Genomic DNA, 13,433 nt, shown 5'->3' with positions numbered 1-13,433 from the left:
ATGTTCAAAGGAATGTACTTTGAATGTGAAACTTCACGTCTATAGAATTGTCTTGTAACAATTCCCGGTAGAGTACTTTGTACTTTCATTGGTCAAGTCTTGGTGACTTTTGTGCTATGACTTTACGAAAGGATCGTTGCGTAAAATGTTAGAATCTAGCATATTCTAGTAGTGGCAAGAACCTTGTGTTCTTACACTAATGATAAGGATTGGGAATTGTGAAATGAGCATCATTGAAAAGGTTTTTCAATTAATCTATTTCACAAAGTAACGACCATAGGAAACATAGTGTGCATGCTTTATGCATGGGACAACTATTGTTGTAATTTAAGTAATAAGTTGATTTTATGAAATAGTAAACGATAATAATGAGTAATCAATATGGTGATTAAATAGAAGTGTTTTATTTACTCTCACAAGTTTGAGGCCGTATAGGATTAAGTATTATTGTTATGTTTCAATTTGCATGTTTTGACTTCCAGAATAACTAGGTTGTTCAAACATCCACAGTCGGTCATACGTTGGGAGTAGGTATGAAGAAAGACTGTCATGAATCTGTCTGTAGATTGTCTGAAGTGTTTAGACATGGCACAAGTTTGCTGCAGAGTTCATGAGTGCTTTGATAAGATTAGAGTATTGGATTAAACCCACGCTCACTTGGATCACTTCATGGTTTTATCACGAGTGATTAGTGAGATGATAATATTGTATATTCTTGAAACCGAGACGTGTGAGTTGTTATTTGTTGGTCGGTTACACATTGATAATAAGTAAACGCACCAGTAACTTGGTGTTATAAAACTTATTGTTGTGTGTGATTCGATCAGTAAATGCAAGCGAGCATTTGAGTCAAAGTTTATCTATTCCTTTTACCCAAAGTGGGATAAAAGCGATATCTGTGGGCCTCTCGATGATTTAGTGATGACACCTAAGCGCTTGGCCAAGCCGGGACTAAGTTGATGTGTTCAATCATAGTCTGTTGTCAGTCGTCATAAATCGGAAGTCGGGAAACAGTATAGAGAGGATGATTAAAAATTCATGTCTTTTGTCTATACGATATCTTGAGAATGGAGGAATATATAATCCCTTATCTAGAGGACACGCTATTTGATAAGATCAGAGTTGACAGCGGCTTTTGAAAGCTACGATTGCTGATCAGGTTCTGAAGTCATACGGAAAATAGTTATTAGACTTATCCAAGTGGGAGACTGTTGGATTAGTGTCTAAGTCCATAACTATTTTGGTATGTACTTGACCCGATTATGAGCATGGTCCTTTTGGGTTGCCTTCACCATAGCAATATGTAGGATGATTTAAGGAGAGAAAGGTTTAAATATGATTTATTAATATATTATGAGAATAATATATTAAAGGAGAAATCATATTGTTTAATTAATATTAGTCAAGAATTAATTGTTAATTAATTTTGTGGCTAAAAGAGATTAATTAAACTTAGGGGACTGGACTGCAATTATTGGATAATTGAGTTATTGGGCTAAGGAATGCTAAAGGAATAAGGGGTGAACGAAATTATGATGGAAGCCCATCATATTTTCGTCCATGGCCTTATCCAGAAGGTTCCATGGGCTGCTTAGAGTTTAAGCTGTCCATTAGGGTTTTGACTGAAACCCTGGCAGCCCACACAAGTATATAAAGGACCCCTTAGGCTCCAAAAACGTGGACAACTGATTCTCTAGGGTTTCTAGTCGTTTTTGGGCAGCCTCTCTTCTTCTCCTCTTCATCCAAGTTGCATAAGGTGTTTGTGACTCCATTAGAGGTGCAGCACTTGAGGCACTAAGCTTTTGAAGCCAATCCAAGCAAGGAATTGATTGTTATTGCTATATAACAATCAAAGGTAATTCTATAAACCCTAATTCAGTTTCTAATATGTTAGATCTATGTTTATTAGTCTTGGATTCAAAGCATGTACAATAGAGAAACCTAGATCCAAGCATTAGGGTTTGTATGAGCACATAGGATTGTTCTTATGCCTAAAACCCATCACAAAATACCTCAAGAACAAGGAGTTCACGGCCCAAGAATCTTCTTGGACCGTGAACACTAAAAATGGGGCTAAAATGTGCCCTTTGTCCCTTTAGACCTTTGAAACAAGCATAGAAACAACCCTTAACATGTTTAAACCATAAGAGCCTCAAGAAAACACCCAAATACCACAAGGATAAGGTGCTTACGGTCCAAGAATCTCCTTGGACCGTAAAGCCTATTAAGGTTGCTAAAAGTGTGCCAAAGTGCCTTAAACTCTTGCCAAACCCTAGAAGCAAACATGGAACCTTCCTTGGATGTGTTTAGCACATGAAAACCACAAAAATGTCCCATATATATGTGTTTACGGTTTGGGGATCTCCCAAAACCGTAAACAACTCTTAGACATGTTTTGATGCCCCAAACTCATTCCTTAAGCTTAGAAACTAGCCTAGACCTTTACCTAGAAGCGTTTAGGACTTGAAAACTTCATTTGACCATAAACCATTTGAGTTTACTTTCGTAATGTAGCACCTGGTTCCTGGTACGTAAAATTTATCTTAGTGTTTTTCATTTTTAGCCTTGGACTCGGCGAGTTGTAGGTCCGACTCACCGAGTAGAGATGGGATCCGGAACACGTTTAAGTTGGCGACTCGGCGAGTCCATATTCTGGACTCGGCGAGTCCCCGCTGTCTGATGAAACCCTAAATTTCAAGGGTTTGCACCCTATTTAAACCCTCTTATCTGCCCCTAAGCTCGCCCCCTTCACCCTCAGAGCCTTATATTTCGTTTAAGCATTGTTCCTTGTGAGTTTGAAGCATTTTGTGTGTTTTCTTGAAGATTTGGAGAGGGAAGGAGAGTAGATCAAGAAGAGAAGAAGGAGGTCAGGCATATTTGTGTTATCTCAGTGATTTCCTTGAGGTATAACTCAGTTTCCCTCTGTTTTCATGCTTATTGTCCCTTGTAGCTCCATGAAAGTCCTTCTTGAGCCTTTTCCCAAGCTTGTTTGTGTTTTAGGGTTCGTAATAAGTTGTTTAGCCTCTAGATCTAGGCATGACTGGGCACCAGGAGCTTGGATCTACTGGCTTTATGGAGCCATATTGCATGAAAGCCCTAGATCTACTCTTTTGGTGCATTTTGCGCCCTAAAACCCTCATGGGTGTTTATTTACACGTAAAGTTGGAAACTTTACGTGTTAATCAGGCCCTAGAAACCCAGATCTATGAACGGCATGAGCTAGATTCAAGCAGAATCGCGTGTATAGTATTTGCATGTGGCAGACTTGACGAGTCGTTCACCCGACTCGGCGAATCGAGTCGCGAGTCCCTGAGTTTTCCCCTTTTTTCGTGTTGCGGGTTGGAGTAGTGAGTCATGGGGGTGTGACTCAATGGGTCGGAAGCCAGACTCACTCATAAAGTAACTCGACGAGTCAATGCCATGAATCGGCGAGTTTAAGGCAATCTTCTTGCCTCAAGAACAGACTCGACGAGTTGTTCATACAACTCGGCGAGTCTCAGCATAGAGTGTTCTTCGGATGAAGAAGAACTCGGCGAGTTGTTCATACAACTCGGCGAGTAGGATGAAGGACTATTGGCCTTTAGTTTAGAAGGAGAACTCGTCGAGTCAATGCTCAACTCGACGAGTAGAGACGGGTTTATGGTCGGACAAAGGGATAGGGACTCGGCGAGTTGGCAAGTCAACTCGACGAGTCGGGCCAACTGGCAGCTGACTTTGACTTGACTCTTTATTGGTAAGGGGTAAATGGTCATTTTACCCTTAGGTCGGTTAACAGTATTTGACTAAGGGTTTTGTGGGAATTTTAGCCAGAGGATTTCCGGAGTGGCAGCAGCAGCAGACAGTCAGTTCCCACGCAGATCAACCGCTACTTTGAGGTGAGTTACCTTACAGTAGCGGTGGGTCTACGGCCACAATGTCGGCCCACCAGTAGGAGTTGTATGATAGATGATGGTCTCTGTGATATTCATCTAGGGTTGCTACTACCTGTGTTATGTTTATGTGTTAGTATGATATAATGATATGTGATATGTGTTATGTGGTAGCAGTAGGGGTGAAATAGTCCCCAATATCCGGTCGTAAGGACCGAAGGGGTAGGTCGGGCACCCAGATATGCCTGGCAGTATTCGGTCGTAAGGACCGAAGGGGTAGGCCGGGCACCCAGATATGCCTGGCAGTATCCGGTCGTAAGGACCGAAGGGGTAGGTCGGGCACCCATATATGCTTGACAGTATATGTATGTTATGTGATTATATGGTATGTGGTACAGTGGGGGAACTCACTAAGTTTCGTGCTTACAGTTTTCAGTTTTGGTTTCAGGTACCTCTTCTTCGAAGGGGAAGGAGTCGGCGCGGTAGCGGTACATAACACACATGCTTTGTATTCCGCATTATGAGATCTTCCTGGGGATTTGTACTCTGACACTTTATGTTTTATAAAAATGTTTTCCAGACATGCAATATCTTTGTGAAATGATATGATCGTTGAACGTTTTATTCCTAATGTTTTGCTAAATACATGTTTTAAAAATGAAATTTGTGGCTCGTATTTTGGGATGTTACAAATTGGTATCAGAGCCCTGGTTTGAGGGATTCGGACACACCTTCTAGGGTGTTTGATCTCAAATCGAGGGATTAAGAGATTTTAGAAAGAGAAAATGTTTTATAAAAGGCTAAGTAAAGGGTTGTAAGAAAGAACAAAGTGTGTGATGTGCGCGACCAGCCAAGCTCAAGTAAGTATTCCCCAAAGTACCCATACAAGCTTATGTTATGTTTATCAGTTTCAGTAGAACAACATGCTAGAATAGGACTAAGGATCTAGGAGTGATGCCTTATGTGCTTCAGTGTATGAAAACTGCATGCTAGAATTGAGTAGACAGCAGTAGGATAGCCTGTTAGGTTATGCCTGATAGTATGAGTTTAGCACTGTATGCTAGTTTAGTTTCTCTCTATGAGAATGTATTTGCGTGAGATTGTTCACTTTTTGTCTGAATGTTGCTTGCTTTGTGCTTTGTGGGACTCTGAGTGATGGGAGTTAGCCATTAGGTGAATATGTCACGTCACATGTGATCAGGGTTGAATAATCTTAGAGTATTGGATTTGGCCCTATTGCGCAGCTCTCGTTTGAGTCTAACCATTATAGGGACGAATCTGTTACTTGAAGGATTATCTGAGCCTCATCACATGTGATGGTATTCAGGTAATGGCTAACTGGCATTACAAGGAGGCCTTCAGCAGCTGAGGACCGGGTCGAGTGGAGTTAGAGATTTTCCTGGGGCAAGCCTAGGATGAGTATAGCGGTGATCAGTGGTAGTGATAGGGACCTGGTGGAGTCAAGGCAGTCCTTGGAAAAGGTACGGATAGATGTGGAAGGTAGTATGGGCCCGTACTATTGAAAGCAGAGGATCCGTACCCGGACCGAGGAAGGCCAAGATAAGACCAGGAAACTTGCAGTAGGTGTGATTCCTCCAGAGGTATCAGTATCACTAACGGTTATTATTTGTGTATTTCAGAATCGTGGTACTACGCTCGAGGCCAGCAGTTGGCAGTACAAGAGAGGGATCGAGTTCGGGATCAGTTTATGAGCCAGTAGATGAGGGGCTACGCGAGTTCATCACGTCAGAGATCACTAGAGGCATCCTTGAGTCGACCCCCATTATATTCGGGTCGATCAAGGAAGGGATATTGGAGTTGATGGAGGATCGCCTCTGGGCATTCAGGAGCGACATGGCATCTGGCCAGTCAGAATCCCGCACACTGTTCTTCAAGGACTTTCGGGGCAGTGGTGCGCCGGATTTTCACGGGGCATAGGACCCCATAGCTGTCAGACGATTGATTGCAGACATTGAGTCTGCACAGATGATTAGCTTCTGCCCTGAGGGGTCGAAAGTGAGGTTCGCAGCGGGGTGTTTACGAGATCGAGCTAGGGATTGGTGGGAGTCTGTGGGTGACTCGTTAGGAGCCTCAGCTGTTGAGGCTATGACTTGGTCGGACTTCGCGACCAGGTTCAGGGCAGAGTTCGCGCCGGCTGTCGAGCTTCAGCAGCTGGCCAGGGAGTTTTTGGATATGAGACAGACGACAGAGACTGTGGCGAAGATCACCGCCAAGTTCCGGGAGAGGGCGTTGCTGGTGCCCCAGTACGCGGGTGATGAGGACATGAGGAGGACCCGCTATCATGACATGTTATGAGCTGATATTCGAGAGCACGTTAGTTTTTCAGCTTGCCCTACCCTAGACTCTAAGATTGCTAGGGCAAGGGAGAGGGAGATAGATCTGGAGCACATCCAGAAGAGGAAGGCGGAAGAGGGGCATGTTATGGGGGCTTCGGGAAAGAAGCCCAAGGGATTGGGTGTGGGGCTGAAAGGCCAACAGGGGTCGGACTGCTGTAAGAAATGCGGCAGGGCGCACGAGGGAGCGTGCAAGATAGGATCGCCAGGCTGCTACAAGTGCGGCAAGTCAGGGCACTTCAGCCGGGATTGTACCGCCCCTGCACCTGTGATGCAGACGTCTGAGTTTCTGTGTTTCCATTGCAACCAGTGGGGCCACAAGAAGGCCAATTTCCCCCAGTTGACAGCATCAGCGCCGGTTAAGGCACCAGCTCCAGCTACCCTGCGGATTACAGATGGCCGGCAGGGAAAGGCAGAGGCTCCAGTGGTGAGGAGTCGGGCGTTTCAGCTGACTACAGAGGAGGCACGCGCCGCACCTGATGTGGTGACGGGTATGTTTCTTTCCCTCTATTTTTTTTGATGTTGTGTTATTGATATGTGCATTGTGTTCATGCGTTAGGATCGTTCCATGTGAACGATATCCCAGTTCAGGTGTTGTTTGACTCGGGTGCCACCGGGTCATTTGTTTCCCTTGCGCTTAGCAAGAGATTTACTGAGTCTTCGGGCATGTTGGATTGCCCTTTAGAGGTAGAGATTGTCGACGATCGATCGGTACGAGCATCAGCAGTGTTCAGGGATTGTGTTCTGAGGTTATTTGAGGAGCGCTATTTGGTGGATTTGGTTCCCATCCCGTTGCGGGGGAACAAGGTAATTATAGGCATGGATTGGTTGAGCCCTAATGGGGCGGTGATAGATTGCGCACAACAGCTAGTGCGGATCAGGACCCCGAGTGGGGGAGAGTTGGTGATTCACGGCGAGAGGCCGCAGCGTGGACCTGCAGTATGTTCAGCAGCGAGAGCTAGGCGCTACCTTCAGCAGGGTTGCGCGGGATATGTCGCGTATGTTCTGGATACCCGGGAGACGGGTAAAGCGATGGTGAGCGAGGTTCCAGCGGTGCGAGACTACACTGATGTTTTCCCGGAGGAGCTTCCTGGAATACCTTCGGAGCGTCAGGTAGAGTTCAGGATCAACCTAGTTCCTGGTGCGGCTCCGATAGCCAAGGCACCCTATCGGTTGGCTCCTCCCGAGATGCAGGAGTTGTCTACGCAGCTGCAGGAGCTGCTAGACAAGGGATTTATTTAACCGAGCAGTTCACCCTGGGGATCCCCGATCCTGTTTGTGAAGAAGAAGGACAGGTCGCATCAGATGTGCATAGATTACCGGGAGCTGAATAAGGTAACGGTGAAGAACCGTTACCCACTCCCGAGGATTGATGTCCTCTTTGATCAGTTACAGGGAGCATCTTGGTTCTCCAATATCGATTTGCATTCAGGTTATCATCAGATGAGGGTCAGAGAGGAGGATGTACAGAAGACTGCGTTTCGGACGCGCTATGGCCATTATGAGTTCGTGGTGATTCCGTTTGGGCTCTCTAATGCTCCTGCCGCGTTCATGGACCTCATGAACCGTGTGTGTAGACCAATGTTGGATCGGTCAGTGATAGTTTTCATTGATAACATCTTGGTTTATTCCAAGATGCGGGAGGAGCACGAGGAGCATCTGAGAGAGGTTTTAGAGACCTTGAGGAGGGAGAGCTTGTACGCCACGTTCTCTAAATGTGAGTTTTGGTTGCGCGAGGTGTAGTTTCTTGGGCACCTCGTCAACCAGAACGGAATTTCAGTAGACCCGACCAAGGTGGAGGCCGTGATGAGATGGGAGGTTCCGAAGTCTCCATCCGAGATTCGGAGTTTCCTAGGATTAGCAGGATATTATCGGAGATTCATTCAAGATTTCTCCAAGATAGTCGTACCCCTGACACGGTTGACTAGGAAAGCCGTGGTCTTTCGATGGGGGCCTAAGCAGCAGGCAGCGTTCGAGATTCTAAGGCAGAGATTGTGTGAGGCGCCAATCTTAGCCCTGCCCGAGGGCATAGAGGATTTTGTGGTGTATTGTTATGCGTCTATCTCGGGCTTAGGCGCAGTATTGATGCAGAGGGGACATGTCATTGCTTATGCCTCGAGGCAGTTGAAGCCTCGCGAGGCGAACTACCCGACGCACGATTTAAAGTTGGGGGCGGCGGTCTTCGCCCTCAAGATATGGCGGCATTACCTATACGGGGTTCGATGTACCATTTTCACGAACCACAAGAGTTTGAGGTACCTCATGGATCAGCCGAATCTGAACATGAGGCAGCGCCGGTGGCTGGACGTGGTGAAGGATTATGATTGCGAGATCCTTTATCACCCGGGGAAGACCAATGTGATGGCCGATGTGCTTAGCCACAAGGCGGCACCGATCAGGGATATTTGCATGAGGATGACTGTGGTGACTCCCCTGTTAGATCAGATTCGGGAAGCTCAGCAGGAGGCTATGAAGGAGGAACATCGGAAGAGTGAGCGTATAGTGGGACAAGTCACCTCTTTCGATTATGATAGCCGAGGGTTATTGACACTACACCGTAAGGTGTGGGTGCCGTATCACAGAGGCGTGCGCCAGATCTTGATGGAGGAGGCGCACAAATCTCGATTCTCTATTTATCCAGGGGCGACGAAGATGTATTGGGATCTTCGCCTAGACTATTGGTGGCCCTGCATGAAGCGGGATGTGGCGTGGTACGTTGAGCGGTGTTTGACCTGCAGGAAGGACAAGGCCGAGCATCAGAGACCGCACGACAAGGTGCATCCATTGGATATCCCGTTGTGGAAATGGGAGGATATTATGATGGATTTTATCACAAAGCTTCCACGGACGGCACGAGGAGTATATTCGATCTGGGTCATCGTGGATCGGTTGACCAAGAGCTCCCATTTTATTCCGATTCTGGAGAGTATCTCAGCCGAAAAGTTGGCCGATATCTATATCAGGGAGATAGTGGCGCGGCACGGGGTGCCAGTGTCAGTGATATCAGATCGAGATGTGTGGTTGACTTCCAGGTTTTGGAAGAGGTTTCATGATGAGTTGGGCACTCGTCTGCATTTTAGCACCACCTTTCACCCCCAGACGGATGGTCAGAGTGAGCGGACCATCCAGACTTTGGAGGATATGTTGCGGGCATGCATGCTAGACTTCGGTGGTAGCTGGGATACCTATCTTCCCTTGGCTGAGTTCTCGTACAACAACAGCTACCACGCGAGTATTGACCGTCCCCCATTCGAGATGTTGTATGGACGGAGGTGCAGGACCCCGATATGTTGGGGTGAAGTTGGCCAGAGGGTCATGGGGAGCACCGAGGTGGTGCTCAAGACGACCGAGAGGATCCAACAAGTTCGAAGCAGGCTTCAGACAGCGCAGAGTCGGCAGAAAAGTTACGCCGACAAGCGTCGATCAGACCTGGAATTCCAGGTCGGGGATATGGTTCTCCTGAAAGTGTCGCCTTGGAAAGGCGTCATTCGATTCAGGAAGAGGGGCAAGTTGGGCCCGAGATACATTGGTCTGTTCAGGGTGGGCAGGGTGGCATATAGGTTGGATCTGCCAATCGAGCTCAGTCAGATCCACAACACCTTCCATGTCTGCCAGCTGCAGAAGTGCCTCGTGGATGATTCAACGGTAATGCCGTTAGAGGATATACAGGTTGATGACAGCCTGAATTACATTGAGTGCCCCGTCGCAATCCTCGACCGAAAGTCGAAGGATCTAAGGAACAAGAGGGTGGAATTAGTGAAGGTGCAATGGCAGCACCGCAAGGGTTCGGAATGGACTTGGGAGTCGGTGGAAGAAATGATGGAGCATTACCCCGAGCTGTTTCAGGATCGAGCGGCAGAATCCGAGGACGAAGTCTAAAATAAGTGGGGGAGATTTGTAGCACCTGGTTCCTGGTACGTAAAATTTATCTTAGTGTTTTTCATTTTTAGCCTTGGACTCGGCGAGTTGTAGATCCGACTCGCCGAGTAGAGACGGGATCCGGAACACGTTTAAGTTGGCGACTCGGCGAGTCCCCGCTGTCTGATGGAACTCTAAATTTCAAGGGTTTGCACCCTAGGGTTTTGTGGGAATTTTAGCCAGAGGATTTTCGGAGCGGCAACAGCAGTAGACAGTCAGTTCCCACTCAGATCAACCGCTACTTTGAGGTGAGTTACCTTACAGTAGCGGTGGGTCTACGGCCACAATGTCGGCCCACCAGTAGGAGTTGTATGATAGATGATGGTCTCTGTGATATTCATCTAGGGTTGCTACTACCTGTGTTATGTTTATGTGTTAGTATGATATAATGATATGTGATATGTGTTATGTGGTAGCAGTAGGGGTGAAATAGTCCCCAATATCCGGTCGTAAGGACCGAAGGGGTAGGTCGGGCACCCAGATATGTCTGGCAGTATTCGGTCGTAAGGACCGAAGGGGTAGGCCGGGCACCCAGATATGCCTGACAGTATCCGGTCGTGAGGACCGAAGGGGTAGGCCGGGCACCCAGATATGCCTGACAGTATATGTATGTTATGTGATTATATGGTATGTGGTACAGTGGGGGAACTCACTAAGTTTCGTGCTTACAGTTTTCAGTTTTGGTTTCAGGTACCTCTTCTTCGAAGGGGAAGGAGCCGGCGCGGTAGCGGTACATCACACACATGCTTTGTATTCCGCATTATGAGATCTTCCTGGGGATTTGTACTCTGACACTTTATGTTTTATAAAAATGTTTTCCAGACATGCAATATCTTTGTGAAATGATATGATCGTTGAACGTTTTATTCCTAATGTTTTGCTAAATACATGTTTTAAAAATGAAATTTGTGGCTCGTATTTTGGGATGTTACAAATTGGTATCAGAGCCCTGGGTTGAGGGATTCAGACACACCTTCTAGGGTGTTTGATCTCAAATCGAGGGATTAAGAGATTTTAGAAAGAGAAAATGTTTTCTAAAAGGCTAAGTAAAGGGTTGTAAGAAAGAACAAAGTGTGTGATGTGCGCGACCAGCCGAGCTCAAGTAAGTATTCCCCAAAGTACCCATACAAGCTTATGTTATGTTTATCAGTTTTAGTAGAACATCATGCTAGAATATGACTAAGGATCTAGGAGTGATGCCTTATGTGCCTGTCTTATGTGCTTCAGTGTATGAAAACTGCATGCTAGAATTGAGTAGACAGCAGTAGGATAGCCTGTTAGGTTATGCCTGATAGTATGAGTTTAGCACTGTATGCTAGTTTAGTTTCTCTCTATAAGAATGGATTTGCGTGAGATTGTTCCCTTTTTGTCTGAATGTTGCTTGCTTTGTCTGAATGTTGCTTTCATAAAGTGTCGGTAACATTTGAAGGTTAATCTATTTTCTATTCGAGATAGTTATAAACTAGGGAGAATATACTTTACATATGACAAAGGAACAATCGAGTCTTGGTAGAAGACTACTTTTAAACAGTAGAGTCTTGGTAGAAGACTATTTTCAAAACAGTCGAGTCGTGGTAGAAGGCTACTTTTAAAAGTTAGGACCATGATGCTAACTTTATGATTCCTTAATGTATACACTATAGGATACATATATGCTAAGTAGATTTCGACAGCTAATAGGATGTGTGTTCTTCACTGTACGTCTTGTTCCCGTTGGATGTGGGTTTACACCGAGGTCACCCAATCTATTATCTACCCGAACCTATATATATTTATGCTTAGTATACATTAAGTCATCATAAGGGTACCATTTATGGATAAGGTCATAGGACACAGGGACCAATGCACAATTTTTCTAGTACAAAACTTTCGTTTCAAAGTCAGTACTTTTGGTATACAAAACTAGCGATTCCCCATTTAAGGGCTTAATCCATTTTATTAAGCTAGTACAGTTTTAAGGACTTTAAGTGTGACAACCCAAGTTGTCCCGTTACATTTCCCCGTTACCGTTAACGGAATATTCCACTGTATAAAAGTTCCGTTAATTAGAGGGCGTTAGTTTAATAAACATTTCCATGTGATTACCTTTAACATGCCGTTAATTCGTGATAAAAGGAAATAAAAACACATGACACACATTTCCATTAAGTTGGAAAATGTCAAGTTTTATTATTACGACCACTAAATCGGGTGCGACCAAAAGCCCCGTTTAACGGCAGGATCGGGTAAAATTCCACTGAGCCCCGACTGTGAAACCTATATAAGGTGAGTGGAGTCTATTGGAGACTTTTTACACTCTCTCTTTATACTCTCTCTCTAGGCTCGTTTTCGACTCAAAAATCGCGATTTCCGACTCCTAAACGTAAGACTATCAACCCTAACTTGTTCTATGTGTACCTTATTGTCATTATAGCCTAAAAATCACAAGATTGAGATATGAAAAAGGAGTTTACGGCCTAAGTGCCTCCTTAGGCCGTAAACCCCCAAAAGATGGCCAAAACGACCCCCAAATGTCCTTAAAGGCTTGGAAATAAATTAAGGTATTAGCCTAGGAGTGTTTAAACACTAAAATGCATGGTTTTAGGACTCAAACAAGAGTTTACGGCCCAAGCACAAGCTTAGGCCGTAAACTCCTCAAAATCATGTCAAAATGTCCCAAAAACACTCCCAAACTCATCCTAGGGCTTATTGCATAATTTAGGGACTTATCCTCTTGAGTTTAGACCCTTGAAACACTTCAAAATGATTTATTAAAAGGAGTTTACGGCCCAGACAAGGGTCAAGGCCGTAAACACCCTTAATCATGCCCAAAATAATTGTTTTGTCCCCCAAATGGCCTTATACACTTACCATAAAATACTAGGAGGGGATTTAAGGGCTTAAACTCAAGAAAATGAGGGATTTCTTGGAGTTTACGGCCCAAGCATTTATCTAGGCCGTAAACTCCCCAAAACCCCCTCAAATGTTGGTTTTAATCACCCAAAATAGCATCAAACTTCATAAGAAAATTCTAGAAAGGCATTAGGGACTTTAAACTCCACAAAACACTAAGGGTGAGAGTTTACAGCCGTAAACTCCCTTGGGAGAGTTCCTAGGCCGTAAAATCTAAGTTAGTGCCCTTAGAAGCCTCAAATCCACTCATGCCCTTTAGGAAAAATGCTTAGAATAATTCAATGAACAAGCTAGAAGCATCAAACACCCAAGAATAGGACCTTGGGAGTTTACTACCGTAAACTCCCTTAGGTTGGGCCGTAAACTCCTTTTTTGGTCCATGTTGATGCATTAAACCCAT

This window comes from Lactuca sativa, chromosome 5, assembly GCF_002870075.4.
Source record: "Lactuca sativa cultivar Salinas chromosome 5, Lsat_Salinas_v11, whole genome shotgun sequence".
NCBI classification, from domain to species: domain Eukaryota; kingdom Viridiplantae; phylum Streptophyta; class Magnoliopsida; order Asterales; family Asteraceae; genus Lactuca; species Lactuca sativa.
Note: the sequence above shows the minus strand (reverse complement) of the source record.